This window comes from Ovis aries, chromosome 14 (genome assembly GCF_016772045.2).
Source record: "Ovis aries strain OAR_USU_Benz2616 breed Rambouillet chromosome 14, ARS-UI_Ramb_v3.0, whole genome shotgun sequence".
NCBI lineage: Eukaryota > Metazoa > Chordata > Mammalia > Artiodactyla > Bovidae > Ovis > Ovis aries.
The window spans coordinates 58,482,993-58,498,672 of record NC_056067.1 but is presented as its reverse complement, the minus strand read 5'-3'; the positions used below and the strand labels follow the sequence as shown (position 1 = coordinate 58,498,672).

The 15,680-nt window shown below is 44.8% G+C and overlaps 1 protein-coding gene across 6 annotated transcripts in view; it reads right to left on the bottom strand.

Moving 5' to 3' along the window:
• LOC114118018 (zinc finger protein 665-like) overlaps positions 1 to 15,680 on the bottom strand; it is a 95,255-nt gene that overhangs the window by 29,516 nt on the left and 50,059 nt on the right. For 3 of the 6 annotated variants that reach the window (XM_060398927.1, XM_027978656.2, XM_042231112.1), the window contains exons 1-2: positions 12,186 to 12,242; positions 9,983 to 10,041 (exon numbers count right to left, since the gene is read on the bottom strand). The gene's annotated coding sequence lies outside the window, so the exon portion shown is untranslated. Of the gene's footprint in view, positions 1 to 9,982; positions 10,042 to 12,185; positions 12,243 to 15,680 lie in introns of those variants that run through there. The other 3 variants (XM_027978658.2, XM_060398924.1, XM_027978657.3) reach the window with 2 other exon arrangements.

The window sequence follows — 15,680 nt, the reverse complement described above, 5'->3', positions numbered from 1 at the left end:
TTGATGCAAAAAATGACCTGAGATTTTGCCTGTTACTCTACGCTGCCTGCCTGGTAAAAGCGCCAACAAAAGCCAGGGAGTGGAGTGGATGCTGGGGGCACCTGCTAGAACCAGCCCCTCAAGCCCAAGGCTCCCATCCTCTTGCACCCACAGGTGCCTGAGGGCTCAGCCCAGGCCACCACTCTAACAGTGGGAAAGACTTCTCTTGGATGAATGCTACGTCCTTCATTGCTGCTCACATGGTCACGAGTTGTCAAATCAAACCTGTGCAGGCATATGTCAGCCTCAGCACTGCTGTCCTGGGGAACACGAGCTCAGGCAGTAGAACCTCAAACCACTCCATGCAGGCTCTCCAACAAACCCCCTTCCAGGTGCCCCAGCTTGAACGGAGACATTCTCGTCCAACAGATCCACACACCCCTTGTCCCTGCAACTACACTTGGGATGGGCACATGCTCCATTCACTGGGCTCACCTGGATGCCCCCAAGTACTGCCACAACCCTCGTGCAGACCCCACCAGGCTCCCTCCACTTTCCCCATTTGTCTACCTCTCCTCCCTGATGACTGGACAAAGCAAGACTAAAGTGCACAGGGGTTTCCTGGCAAAGGGGATCACAAGAGGAGTGCCCAAGAGCTACCACCCAAAGGACACTGCACATGCAGTACGAAAATCAAGAGACTGGCCCTCCTGGGAAAGTCTGCCACCACCTGGGGACATTATGGAGTGCACGTACAAAGGCATTTGAGATCAGGAAGTCTCAAAGCAAGGGTTTCCAGGTCGATCTCCTGTTTTCTCCACCCACACCTACTTGGAAGATATTCTAGCTCTTGGGGGGCGCAGGGGGGCAGCGTCTCCTTCTTGCCCCATTAGATTTGGATTTCTGCTCATCCTCAGTGCACTGAAATCAGAACACTGACACTGAGCACATGAACTCCTAGATGGCAAAGCTGCTGTCCAGGATGGTGACTGGTCCTGATTGGACAGAGCTTAGATCTGGGGGCTGCAGAGGATGAAACCCAGCAGACGAAACATGGGGACATCTTAGCCCACTGCTTGAGGACACCAGTTCTGCAGGGCTTTTCAGGACTTCCTATATTTCTTGGCTCATCTTTTGAGTAATTAAGTAGTCACATGGGGTAAAGATCAATTACAGCTGAAATGTCCAGAACATGGGAAACATCTTCATCATCTGCCCTGTTCTCTTGGTCTTCCCTGAGGATTATTCAGCCCAACCCATAGTCCTTTCATCTAAAGACATTTCCAGTAACAGGTACTGTAGCCATGCTGGGAAGAAGAGGAACACTATACGCCCCAAAAATAGGGGAACCAGGAAGGACTCAAAATAACCCATGAAGAAGGGCACTGATTTCTGCTGATGGCAACTGATACAGAGCCAATAAAGTTGGGTAAAATGAGAGAGACTGTTAGGAGGGGATGGGGAGACCTCTCTGAGCCTAGACTTGAAGGGTGACAAAGGGCCTGAGGCACGGTGACCTGAAGGTGAGAAAAGGAACTACAATGTCAGACAGAGAAAACGTAAATGAGACTGGGACAGGCTGAACCATAAGCAAAGGGTCAACTCCCAGGAAGAGGCTGGAGACACTGACAGGGCCCTGAGCTTGACAGAGGGCTGTGGAGAAACAGCGAGGAGTCAAGCTTTTGACCCAAGAACAAATGAAAGCCAGTGGAGGTCTGAATATCAGGATGTAAAAAAAAAATCTCCCTTTAGATTTAGCCTTATTCATAGAAGTCATCTAATTCTGAGCCTGTGATCCTGCCTCCATCCTACAGTTTTCCTTTTCGTTTTTCATTCAGGGAGGACTGGGATCTATTTAAAATTCTCATTACCACCAGAAACTCCCTCCAAACCAGAACTGCCACACACAGACACACAGCCAACTGGCTAATCATTTCAGGGGTCAGTGTTGCTCAGACTCAGAGATTCCAGTCTAGGCTCTCATCTGCATGTTACAAGTGGGCTCCCTCAGGCCCAGAGAGAAGCCGTTTATGAGAAGGTCTGAGCTGAGTGAAGAGAACCGGGTATAACTGAATAATGAAATGGGAGGCTGAAGGGCAAGTGGCCCAAATTTCTCCTTATTGCCCATCCCATTTAAGACCATGAACATCTGTCATGTATCTGAGCAAAAGAAACTTTTCTTTCAAGATTGGGTCAAACTGATATCAAGCAGGTAATCCTTTATTATACGATTGCAGTAAAATATTTTAAAAATACAGAATTGCTAATATACATCCACTGGTACAAAAAACATTGTAAGGGCGCAGCTTAGAAATAGGATCTGAGCAATCTTTTTCATTATGAATAGAGAGGCTCCGTTGGAAGTTTCCAGGTCAATCTAGCCCATCCTTCCTCATCTGCACAGAAAAGTCACAAAGGGACCTGAGGGAAACAGCGTCATATCACTGCACAGCTCACTTTTTTTCACTGATCATAGAAAATGGAGAAAACAGACCATTATACTTACCAGTTAAACTAGGTGTTTTTCTTTTTTTGAAAGGGAAGAATGAAGCATTTTGTTGGTTTTATCATGTTAAATGTTCTTTTATTTTCCCATTTCTCAAAGAAATGCTTTAATTTCACAAGATCTAACATCATACCTCCGTTATTCTATGGTAAAGAGCTGAGACCAGAAATATCCATTTGTGTGTGCACACATAAACACATACAAACAATTCATGTCTTTGGTAAAACCACACTTGAAAATATGTCTATTTTATTACAAGATGTTGAGAGGGTAACAGGCAGGAAGGCCAGGGGTCTCCAAAGAGAGGAAATAGGCTGCAAGTGTCAGACATTTTTTGCTCTCTTAAGCAGCAGGACGAAACAAACTAGCAATATTTTTTTCCTTCGCTATACAAATCTAAAAGGAGGTTTCTCTAAAAATACTGGATTGTCATAATGACACCTGGGGTCAGACTCTCAAGACAATCAGGACTGAAGGTGCCCAGGGGTCCCCACACAAGCTCCTGTCCTAATTACACCTGAGAAACCCCGGGTATTAATAACTGTGGGGGGGCCAAGCCATCGATTTCCTTTTAGATACTGGGCAACTTACTCCGTGCTTACTGAAGCCCCTGGCCCACTTCCTTCCTGACCCACGTCCATAAGGGGACTGTCTGGACAAGCCAAAGGGGATTATTTCAGTTATTCTTTATGTTATAACTGAGATTCTCGGCTATTTTCACACGAGTTTCTGATCATGCCAGAGTCTCCCTCACCCCTTTTGGGGAGGAATATACTGAACAAGGTCCATGCCTCTGTTTTCATAAATATGGAGCCCTCCCTTTCTCTCCCTTTAGTTGAACAAACTGTAAATCCTAGAGTATGGGCTGATGGAAAATCTGTGGGTCGAGCACAAAATGCTATTCCTGTAGTTGTCAAGCTCAAAGACCTACCTATTTCCACATAAGAAGCAGTATCCACTGAAACCTGAGGGTAAGGGTTAAAACCCATCACCGAAAATTTAAAGGAACAGGGACTATTGGTTCACTGTAACAGTCCATGCAACACTCCTATTTTGGGTATAAAGAAATCAAATGGTAAATGGAGACTAGTTCAAGATTTACAAATAATAAATGAGGCTGTAGTTCCTTTACACCTCATGGTGCCTAATCCTTATACTCTATTGTCTGAAATTCCTGAATGAGCCAAATATTTCTCCGTAATTGATTTGAAGGATGCTTTCTATTCTGTGCCTTTGGTGGAGGAAAGTCAATTTCTATTTGCCTTTGAAGACCCTATGCAGCCAGCTTCTCAGTTAACCTGGACGGTTTTGCCCCCGGGATTTTGTGACAGTCCTCACTTATTTGGACAAAGTTTGTCACGGGATCTACAAAACTAATAGCTCCGAAGCGGTGGTGTTACAATATGTAGACGATATTTTGCTCTGTGCTGAGACAGAGGAAGCTTGTTCAGGAGCCTCAGAAGATTTCTTAAGCATTCTGGCAGGCTGCAGTTATAAGGCATCAGGAGAAAAGGCTCAGCTTTGTCAACAATCTGTTAGATATCTGGGCCTTATCATATCAGAAGGGACTAGGGCCATAGGCCCTGAGAAAATTAAACCTGTACTAAATCACCCCCTACCTATGACTTTAAGAGAACTGAGAAGATTTCTGGGAATCACAGGCTACTGTCATATTTGGATTCTGGGTTATGAAGAACTTGCCTGGCCTTTATATAAACTTATAGCTGAAATTCAGCAGGCCCAGACAGACAAACTGCTTTGATCTCCAGATACTCAAAAGGCTTTTAAGGTTCTTCAGACTGCCCTCCTGCAAGCTACCACATTGAGCTTGCCCACAGGGTCAGGATTTAATTTGTTTGTCACTGAAAGAAAAGGCATGGCCTTGGGAATTTTGACACAAGCCCGAGGGCCTCACCAGCACCCTATTGCTTATCTAAGCAGAAAATTAGATGTAATTTCACATGGGTGGCCCCACTGCCTAAGAGTAATTGGGGCAGTGGCTTTATTAACACCTGAAGCTTTAAAAATAATTAATCAACAAAATCTTACTGTCCTGACGTCTCATGATGTGAGTGGATCTTAAATTTTAAGGTTAATATTTGGATGACAGAAAGTAGGCTTCTTAAATATCAGTCATTGTTGTTAGAAGGACCAGTAACTTAGCTTAAAGTCAGTGGACATTTAAATCCTGCCACTTTCCTTCCTGAGAAGGAAAATGAAACACCTGATCACAATTGTTCCTAATTCCTAACTTTAAACTATGCAGCTTGGGAGGATCTAATGGAAACCCCGTTAGACAATCCTGACATGGAAGTATTTATAGATGCCAGTTCTTTTGTTCGGGATGGAAAGCATAAACCAGGTCACACCATGGTGACTGCTGAACAGGTTTCAGAAACAAAATCTCTCCTCCAGGGAACCAGTGCTCAGTTAATGGAGCTTGTGGCTCTGACCCGAGCTCTAGAGTTACACAAAGGGCAGCGAGTAAATATCTACATGGATTCTAAGTATGCTTATTTGACTATACATGCTCATGCTGCAATATGGGAAGAAAGACAGTTTAAAACAGCAACAGGAGAACCTATGAAGCATTTCAAAGAGATTGAGAGGAGTGGAGCTATGCTGCTGCTAAGTTGCTTCAGTTGTGTCCAACTCTGTGGGACCCCATAGACGACAGCCCACCAGGCTCCCCTGTCCCTGGTATTCTCCAAGCAAGAACACTGGAGTGGGTTGCCATTTCCTTCTCCAATGCATAAAAGTGAAAAGCGAAAGTGAAGTCGCTCTGTCGTGTCTGACTCTTCGCAACCCATGGACTGCAGCCTACCAGGCTCCTCTGTCCATGGGGTTTCCAGGCAAGAGTACTGGAGTGGGGTGCCATTGCCTTCTCCGTTTAACTGCTATATATTATCCTAAAGAAGTAGCTGTTTTGCATTGCAAAGGGCACAGCAGGAATGGGAGTAAAGCAGCTGAAGGTAATCAGCTTGCTGACTCTCAAGCCAGAAAAGCTGGCACTTTATGAAACCCCTTCACTGTAGCTGCCTTTGATCTGGACAGATCCTGTGGAACAGGAAAAACCATAATATACTGAGGAAGAATTAGAACGACGTGAGAAAAGACGAGCAAAGATTACATATAAAGGATGGTTACAGTCTGAGGATGGACGATTAATAATTCCTGAAAATGCTCAATGGAAAATTCTTAAGGGTTTACACCAGTTTTCATTTGGGTGCAGAGAGTACTTACCAGATGGCTTCTCGTTTGTTTGAAGGTAAAAATGTAATGATAACTTTAAAGAACATTACCAAAAGGTGTGAGGTTCATCAGAAACATAACCCAAAGACTGAGAAGCTAGCAATATCTGGGTTACAACGAAGTGGAAAGTATCCTGGAGAGGTCTGGGAAATTGATATTACTCCTAAGCCAAAAGCTAATTGATATTCTTGCTTACAAGTTTGGGTAGATGCTTTTACTGGATGGATTGAGGCTTTTCCCTGTCATAGTAAGCACGGTAAGGAGGTTATAAAGATTTTAATCCATGAAATTATCCCCAGGTTTGGGCTGCCATGGAGTCTTCAGAGTGACAATGGCTCCGCATTTAAAGCTGCTCTAACTCAGCAGGTATCTAAACCTCTAGAAATAGAATATCACTTACACTGTTCCTGGAGACCCCAATCCTCAGGAAAGGTTGAAAAATCTAATGACATTATCAAAAGACATCTGCGCAAATTAACTCAAGAGACGCAGGACAATGGATTAAAGTCCTACCCACAGCTTCAATGAGGGCCTGAACTGCCCCCCAAAAGGAGGGACTGTCCCCCTTTGAATGTATTTATGGAAGGACTTTCTTATGCACAGACGTTATAGATCCTGAAGCCTTGGAATTAACTAGTTATGTAACTCAGCTCTCAGCTTTTCAACAGGCAATAACAGAACTCAGGGAGAGGACTCCTGACCCAGCCTCTGAGTCAATCAAGCCTCTATTTGAGACAGGAACCGAGGGCCTCATAAAAACATTGGGATCTGGGGGCCCATCCCTTGAGCCCCTCTGGGAAGGCCCTTGCCAGATTATTCTTTCTTCTTCCACAGCTGTCAAAGTGCCAGGAATTTATTCGTGGGTACATTTCACTTGAGTTAAGAGGTGGCATCCTGACCAGAACTAAGTAACTTCATCTTATGTCTTTACTTTCTATGCTCTGACTTTGTACTTTTCAGATGGGCCTGATAATCTATGTGAGCCTACTTCTGCTGACTCCAAAAATCCTGAGTGTGCCATTTGATCCTCAAGACAGTGCCTTCATGCCCTGGGCTCACTCCTACGCTGCATTCCACAACTGGTCTAACTGCGGAATGCTCCCCTCTTCATGATGAAAGGCTTCTGTGGTGGACATCTCCACTTCAAGAAAAATACTTTCTCCATCTCTCCAAATACCTTCCACAACAATCATATGTGATGCCTCTTCTTCATCTGATGACATCTACCAACCCTAAAATGGACTGGTGCACCACTTTGTACTTTAACTATGGACATAACGTGACTTTAATTTTGATTATACATTGTCTCGGTTTAATGACTATTTCGCTACACATAAGGAAAATAGGTCTGGATCTAATGGTTTTTTACCTGACGTTTATCAAATATGGGATGAGGTTATATGGCTAACTCCTGAAAAAGGACGTCTAGTATCTACTGCCCCTATATGCTGAGAACAAACAGAGCTAATCCCAAGAGTTAACCAACAACTTCATTACAATGATTGGAAACAATTGGGATTTTTGCCTCAGGAAGTATGCAACATAATCATTCCCATGTTTTCCAACCCCAATTCAGGTCCTCCCTTTGTCTAGCCAGGCACTAACTGGGACTGGATATCTCAGTCAGCTGGCTTGCTCCAAACGGGACCTACTGGATATGTGGCTCTTACCTATAGGCGTGGCCTCCCCTTGGTTGGATAGGGAGATGCACCCTGGGTCTAGCCTTTACTCACGCCTTTATATTTTCAGAGCTTCCAGAAAAGCCTGCTAATTTACCCCACCTTAAAACTTGGTGGGCAAGGCCTGTACTTCACTGATATGATTATTTGGCTGCAGTCTTTGTTCCCTCTTTGGGAACTACAGATGATATGCTACGAGTGGATGCTTTGACTAATTTTACTCAACGGGCATTACAAGATTCTCAAAAAGCTATTTCAGCTCTTAATGCTGAACAAGCACAAATTAGAAAGGTGGTTTTACAAAACAGATTAGGTTTAGTTATTCTGACAGCTGCGAAGGAGGAACTTGTGCCATTAATCATACCCAATGCAGTACATATTTACCTGTTATGAACACTAATATTATTCATTTTACTAAACACATGAACAAGATGATTGGGGCTATGGATATTCCTGAAGCCTCAATTGCCTCATTTTTGGGAGATATTAACTAGTGCCCCATGGTGGAAAACTATCTTACTTAAAATAATTCTGATTGTTTTGTTTTTGCTGTTTGCTCCCTGCATCTGTAACTTATAACTGGATTTGTTTCTAGTTGCATGAAAGCTTTTAAGTTACAAATGGCAGTGTTAGGGGAAGCACACTGATTGAAACTCCCCACCCTGGCCAGGCACCATAGTAACCATTTGCATGAGTTGTTCTATGACAGGAGATCCTGATAAGGAATACAGAACTAATGAACCACCACCAAACTGAAGAGTTCGGGAAAGGTCGAAAGGAGACAGGGAGTGTCTGTCCACTTCCCAGAATCTCTCTCGCTAGCATCTATCTTGGCTGAGCGATGCGTGTGCCACCAGGAAAGACTGATTAGAATGATTGGCCAAAGACCACCTGGAAACTAATCTCATCACCTTAAAATCCAAGACTGCGGACAGTGTGGCAGAGCAGTTCTCCTGGGTTCCCTTACCCTACTGCTCTCCACCCAAGTGCCCTTCCCAATGATATCTCTTGTTTGTCAGCACATATGTCTCCTCAGACAGTGTATTTCAGACTGTTAGACAAGAGCTCAGTTTCGGACCCTGGAATGGGTCCCCCTTCCTGCAATAGTTGCTCAAACTCCTGCTACTGCTGCAGCTGCTTCCAACTACCATTTGGGGGCCCTGGATCAGACATCTTCGGTATGAGGGTTAGGAGAATACGTTGCCTCACCAATTTAGGGACAATGCCCCTTTTCAGCTCGGAAGCACTTATGAAATGAGAATGATGCCCCTTTTCCCTAGGCAACATAATTCTTCTAAAAGAAAAGGGGGGACTGAGAGGGTAACAGGCAGGAAGGCCAGGGGTCTCCAAATGGAGGAAATAGGCTGTGTCAGACATTTTTCTCTCTCTTAAGTGGCAGGAGGAAACAAACTAGCGATACTTTTTTCCTTCTATACACAAATTTAAAAGGAGGTTTCTCTTAACATATGTGTTGCCATAATGACACCCGGTTTCACCTGAAGTTAACTATTCTCAAACCTTGAGTTAACCAATGCATTTTTCTTATGGAAATGTTAGTCTTAAGTTATGTGAATGGACTATGCACTTACCCCCGACTCTGTCTTCAAGTCAGTTCCGCCTAATGGCTCAGAACCTACTTCACAAACCAGTATGTTATACTCAGATATTGTTCCCCTAACCTATGTAAACAAAACTATTTGTATGGTAATCTGCCCTTCAACAAGATTCAAGTTAATCATTTTACGGCCTGGGATGAATCATCTGCTGCCAAGATTATCCCAAAATGCATTTTATAGATGAGGGGCCTGGTGCCATTCTGAGTTTTAAAACCTTCCTTTCCTTCATTAACAGACTGCTAGTAACTATAATGGCACCCCACTCCAGTACTCTTGCCTAGAAAATCCCATGGATGGTGGAGCCTAGAAGGCTGCAGTCAATGGGGTCACTAAGGAGTCTAAGAGTCGGACACGACTAAGCGATTTCACTTTCACTTTTCACTTTCATGCACTGGAGAAGGAAATGGCAACCCATGCCAGTATTCTTGCCTGGAGAATCCCAGGGACAGAGGAGTCTGTTGGGCTGCCGTCTATGGGGTCACACAGAGTCGGACACGACTGACACGACTTAGCAGCAGAAGCAGCCCCTCCATTCTGAACCCTCTTCCACCTCCCTCCTCACCAGATCTCTCTGGGTTGTTCCAGAGCACTGGCTTTGGGTGCCCTGCTTCGTGCATTGAACTGGCACTGATAATTCTGTTTTACATATGGTAATTTACATGTTTCAGTGCTATTCTCTCAAATCATCCCACCCTCACCTTCTCCCACTGAGTCCAAAAGTCTGTTCTTTACATTTGTGTCTCCCTTTGTTGCCCTGCATGTAGGATCACTGGTACCATCTTTCTAAATTCCATTTACATGCATTAATATACAGTATTTGTCTTTCTCTTTCTGACTTGTTTCACTCTGTATAATAGACTCTAGGCTCATCTACCTCACCAGCACTGATAAACGAGGTGACGTTTTTGCTAAGTATGGCACAAAATAGTCTAAGATGATTTACTACTTACCAAAGAAAATTTCAAACGTATGAGATGAAGGGAAGAAAGCACTCAGGCAAGGAATGAATCTGAAAAAATTTTGAAAAAAAGAACTGAGAATTATTTTTAATCTAAAAATCTGGTGTCAAAGTTTAAAAAATTGTGGAGAATAACCATATTTAGAAAAGGATGATAAGAGTAGAATACTGGAAACTAAAAAAGCTTATTTCTGAAGTTAAAAATCAGTACAGAAACTGAAAGAATTAAGACGTTTTCCAAGCTACAAAAAGCACCATTCATAAAGAAAGGAGAAACTGTGAATCAGTTTAAAAAAAAAAAAGTGTTCCTTTAAAAATGCTACCCAATAATGATACAGTGGATAAGAATCTGCCTGACAATGCAGGGGACATGGGTTCATCCCTGGTTCACGAAGATCCCACAAGTATAAGCAACTAAGGCCCTGCACAACTACTGAGCCTGTGCTTTAGAACCTGGGAGCCACAACTCCTGAGGGCACGGCAAGCCCAGCCAAAAAAATTCATTTAAAAAAAAAAAGCTACCACAGAGTGACACTCTAGAGTCAGTCATTTCTTGCCCCAGGTCTCTTCTTCCCTGACCTCTATCTTATGATAGGACAAGGGAAGGGGGTCACTCACAGCTCAGTCAATCAAGCCACTGCCCCAGGCTCAACAGGGTTTGCAAATGAAAGTCATCTTCTGCCACAACTAATAAATTAAGACACAAGCCTTACAGACAGGAGTTTTGGAATTCTTATCCTCCTCTGCATAACTAAAACGATCATCTGTATCCAAACAGCTGGCCAAACCTGCATCGAGCTTACCCCTCTGTTCACCTATCTCCCTATTTCATCTGGGTCTTGGTGTGTCTTTTTCTCCCTCTCTGCTCTCCTGCTTTTCGTGTCCTATTTCCTCCCTCACACGTGTCCTGTCTCAGGCTGCTGCAACTCGTTCCCCCTCGAAATGCTCTCTCTCCAACCTTTCTGAGTCTTTCAAATATCCATACCTATGTCTGCCTCTTTCTTTCCCCATTTCGACTCCGTCTCTGCGCTCCAAATTACTCCCCTTCTCTCGCTGTGACTCTCCCTTCCTCCCCACTCTCTGGCAGGCCATGTGGCTATGCTTCCTTCCAGCCCTTTCTTCCTCTGCTCCTTACCTTTCTCTGCCAGCACCATAAAACCGGTCACCTCAGACTGAGACTTGAACCCTTGTGGCAGGACTCCAACCGGGTGAAAACACAACTCGGGACTCTAACCAAAGAGGCCAGGACTCAAACCCGGCCTAAACCCAGTTAAGGACTCCACCTCTGACGTCCTCATCGCCCTTCGCCTCCCCGCTCCCATCACTGAGACAGGGCCGTTCTCCCTATGCTGTTTTCCAATCCCTGGAGATCTGGCTTCCTAATTTATTAATACTTCTCTATTTTACTCACCTGGCTATTTTCAAGGCTTAACCTCTTTGACTTGACTATCCCTTTGCAAATCCCTCAGCCATTCTGTGTTCCCATTGGTTCTCCCTGATGCTTTTCTCCTCAGTTTCAGTTATTTCTCTCAGTCCTTCTGACTGAGGAACTGCTTCTCCTGATCCTCCTGCCTCCTTAATTTACTGAGTTGGCGACAGAATGAGACGCCCCCGGACCGGAAGAGCACCTTTTCCCCCGAGTTGAACTGGGCATGGAACAGCACTGGCTGTCACATGGCTGGCCCAGGTCACGACCCTGCGCGGGGTGAGGGGACGGGCTGACAGGAAAGGGGGCTGCTGCGGGGCAGAAGGACCGACCTCAGGAGACGCGAGGACAGAGGGGCTGGGAGGGAAGGGGCTCAGGAGCGGGGCGGCCTCTACGGAATCCCAGGACCAGGGAGAGGGCGCGCAGCCTATCTGGACTCTGCCTCCAGCGGTCGACAAGGCGACGCGGCGGGCGCGACTCCAACTCGCGAGAGAGGGCTTTACTTGGCGAGGCCAGAGCTCAAAAAGGGTTTTAAGCAGGAAAATGTCGCCAGAGGCGGTGTCTACGCGCACCCAGGGCCGAAACCGCCTCAGCAACACTTAAAACCCAAACGAAAAGATAACTGGGCCGCAACGGCAGCGGCAGCGTTTATTGGGGGCCGAGCACCGGGTGCCAGGGTTTGCAGGTCGCTGGCAATTCCCACACCATGAGGACGAGTGAGCGGGGACGGAGGTGGGGGTTGGATGGGTGGCGAGCTCTACAAACTTACTCTAGAAGGAAGCTTAGGCGCCGCTCGGGAACCTCGGCTCCGCGCTCTCCAACTTCCGGCTCTGTGGGAAAGGGCTTGTGGTATTCGAACCGCGGCTTCCGACCAGGGGCGGGGCGAGCACTCGCTGTGCGCAGAGTTCGTGGGAGGGGCGGGGCGCGGAGGGGGCGGGGCCTGTAACCCTGACAGCTTTAGGTTATAGTCTGAAACACTGCTCAGGTAAAAGCTTCAAGTTATGTGGGAAACCAAGATACTTCCTCTTAAGACTAAAAGGGCTTATTCTCAATAAAAAGCTGTTTTTCACAGCATGTTGTGCTCAGATCCTGCTGGTGAAGCTGAAGCAATTCAGGGATCTGGGAACTTGGGCAGTTTTAAGAAACAAGAATGCGACTAGTCTCTATATTACAATTACAAAACTCTGCCTGGTAGAAATGGGCTATTCCCTACTCACACCCTACAAAACAGCAAACTTCGCATAGTGATGAGTTCAACAAACTCAGGGTCAGTACCTGGGTGTCTGAGATGGAGGGCTTAAGGGATGTGATCATTTGGGTCACTAAGCACAGCCTTTTAAGAGCAAGACACTTTAAATGATTATAAACTGTGTTATTGATTCTTTTATCCAACGTGTTTTAATTATTTCCCCTTTCTAAACCCAACTCTTTAAACAGTGACATAAAGGGGTTTTATAAACAACTCTTACAATGACAAATATCATTGTGTAAGTTTAAGCTACAGAGAAAAAATTAACTGATACGTATACTGTGAAACGATTATCACAATAAGTTTGTCTAGCATCCATAATTTCGTATAGGTAACCTAAAAATGATTCTCGACAGTGGATTCACCAATGATTTATCAGATACAACACCAAAAGCTCACGACAACAAAATAAAAAGAGGTAAACTGCACACATCCTAATTATCAAATATTGGGCAGTAAACCATCCTCAGCAGTGAAAAAACAATGTACAGTATAATAACAAAAAATTGCCAAGCATATATTCAATAATAGTTTAACATCAAGAATACATAAAGAGCTCTAAAAAGTACTGATCACCAATTCCACCACAGGGGTGGGGGAGCTTTCTTAACCAACCATCCCACATATGACAAAATACAAAGAGTAACATAAAATAGAAACTTAATGGCAAATATAAAAGACAATCATTTATAATGCATAAAAATATTAAAAAAGGAAAGTAGCTATGCCTCAAAAAAAAACAAATGATGGTTCATCACTGAAGTTATCACTCCACTACATAAGCTCTGTCATTAAGTTGCTACAAAATTAAGTGTGGAGGCAGAATGATCAATAGCACCCAGGTGACAAGCATGCAGCAACAGCAACAGTTTAGTCAACAGCCTCACAACTCTGAGGGTGTGAACCTGGACAGTACCCTTGTCAAGAGAAGCTCCTACACCTCTTGGTGAGGCTCAAAGGGCATGGTGATAGTACACGTGAACAACACTATCACAGTGGCCTTCACCCAGGCCTCTCTGACATCACTCAAAGCCAGAAAAAGATGTACAGGTCAAGGTCTTCAGATACTTTCTCTTATCACAGAAAACGCTGACCACTATGCTAAGTAGCTTCAAGTGGTAATTCTGTATGCAGCAGGAAAATATTACAACCAATAAGGGAAAGTATTCTCCTTTAAAAATTTTCTCTTACCCAGTAAACCCACACCACAGAGAGTCCATGAGGAGCTGCCCTGTAAACACAGGCGGATTACCACAGCAAAGAAACTGGACATGACTTCAGACCCTAGAGCCACATACTTCCAAATCAAATTTTAAGGGAAAAATTATACAAACTAAGGAGAAGGCAAAGTCAGGAAGAGTCTACACTCCCAGACCAGATAGACCAGTACAAGAGAGGAAAACTATGACATGTGGGGGTCTCATATCCTAAGACCTTGAGATGGGACTATTTGGTCCACCCAGAGATGCCAAGCTAAGAGCCTGAAAGATTCACACATATTCCCTTTGTTGGACTGCTGTCCTTACAGTTTTCCCAAGTAACAGGCACAGAAGATCCAATCCACCAGCCTATTCCACACACCCTGACATGTATGGCAGCAAAAGGAGAACAGCAGAAATGGCTGAGCGATCTCAAGAGGCAGACAGGGACTAAGACAGTTCATTACAGGTTCTGAGGTGCCAGATAAAATTAAAGAGCAGCCAGTACTTTCCCATTTGCCGATTCTATCTTCCAAATATGACAACTGTGATGAAAGCAGCACCGGATCCGGGGTTAGATGCTTAGGGCATCAGCTCTGATCTATATGGACTAAGAATTGAGTAGCCAATACATCCAAGCCCACAAAGAGAGAAGAGGGGGCAAGGCGGCCCGCCTCATGCTCCTCACACTCAAGAACAACGAGCTCACAGCAGGGAGATGGCGAGTGTTGTGGATACAAACCTTGCCTTTGTGTCTGATGGAGCTGCAGCACCACTGGCAGGTGAAAGAATACATGATACATGTTGAAGGACAGGCTGAGAACTCGGGGAAAGGTTAAGCTTCCTCTGGGACTTTAATAAACAAACTTTTGTGTGGCCAAAGAGCTGAGAGAGTCAATTTTGAGGTAGGTTGAGAAGTCCAGGGTACCCAAGGAGGAGAAAGGGGTCTGGGGCTCTCGGGGAGGATACAAAGCAGTCTGGAATTATGAAGGAGAAGAAAAGGACAAACTTTTTTCTTTAAGCCCAGAGCTGATGATTATACAACAAAACAACTCCACTTAAACTCTGTACTAAGCAGAGACATTACTTTGCCAACAAACGTCCGTCTAGTCAAGACTATGGTTTTTCCAGTGGTCATGTATGGATGTGAGAGTTGGACTGTGAAGAAAGCTGAGCCCCAAAGAATTGATGCTTTTGAACTGTGGCGTTGGAGAAGACTCTTGAGAGTCCCTTGGACTGCAAGGAGATCCAACCAGTCCATTCTAAAGGAGATCAGTCCTGGGTGTTCTTTGGAAGGAACGATGCTAAAGCTGAAACTCCAATACTTTGGCCATCTCATGCGAAGAGCTGACTCATTGGAAAAGACTCTAATGCTGGGAGAGATTGGGGGCAGGAGGAGAAGGGGACGACAGAGGATGAGATGGCTGGATGGCATCACCGACTCGATGGACATGAGTTTGAGTGAACTCCGGGAGATGGTGATGGACAAGGAGGCCTGGCATGCTGCAATTCATGGGGTCACAAAGAGTCGGACACGACTGAGCCACTGCACTGAACTGAAGATAATATAACAGCAATGTTTCCTGCTTGAGGACAGGTTTCTCCTTCTTGAGCACCTTGTGACTAATCCTGTCATCTTGAAATGTAAATTCAGGGCATGGGTCTGGTAAGACCTTTATGACTTTGAGACAGTCTTTTGACTTACTGTAATAACTAATTGAGAAAGTATATAGCTCCCTTGCTAAGACTAGCGAGGGGGGACATTCTCCATCCCCCTTCTGATGTCTATGTCAGAAGCTTTCTCTGTCCCATTTCA